The 558-nt window shown below is 47.0% G+C and overlaps 1 non-coding gene across 1 annotated transcript; it reads left to right on the top strand.

Moving 5' to 3' along the window:
- The first annotated feature begins 282 nt into the window (after positions 1-282).
- On the top strand, positions 283-355 carry TRNAP-CGG (transfer RNA proline (anticodon CGG)). Its single transcript has one exon. It is a non-coding gene; the product is annotated as a tRNA-Pro (tRNA).
- Positions 356-558: the final 203 nt, after the last annotated feature.

A 558-nucleotide genomic window follows, 5' to 3' on the forward strand; every position in this document is an offset into this window, starting at 1 on the left:
ACGAGAAGCCAACAAACACTGACACCAAGGACAACATAGGGGAAATTACTTGTGCTTATTAAATGGAATGAAGAAACGATAAGCATTGATGCCTTCAGGTAACATATTTGGGTTTATTGACCAGTTGCCTTCACCCAAAACGAACGATCACGTTCTCGTGACGCCTGCGGCAACAAGGACGTTCCACGTCCGCCGCCAAGGTCTGTGAGTGGTGGCGCTGGCCAACACTCCCAGGGTTTACTAGCACACACAAATACCCAAGAAAGTGGATGGGGAAACAGCGCCGCGGTAGCTCAATTGGTGGAGCATCGCACGCGGAATTCGAAGGTTGTGGGTTCGGTTCCCACCTGCGGCAAGTTGTTTTTTCATCCACTTTAATTTCCATTAATTTATCGTTTCTTCATTCCACTTATTAAGCACGAGTAATTTCCCCTATGTTGTCCGTGGTGTCAGTGTTTGTTGGCTTCTCATGATATGACTAATAAAAATCGGGCGCCTCGGTTAACCCCCTTTCTTCTCGTTGATCACGTAATGCCTCTTTGACTGTTGGTAGTCTCT

Source organism: Dermacentor andersoni, chromosome 8 (genome assembly GCF_023375885.2).
Source record: "Dermacentor andersoni chromosome 8, qqDerAnde1_hic_scaffold, whole genome shotgun sequence".
Classification (NCBI taxonomy): domain Eukaryota; kingdom Metazoa; phylum Arthropoda; class Arachnida; order Ixodida; family Ixodidae; genus Dermacentor; species Dermacentor andersoni.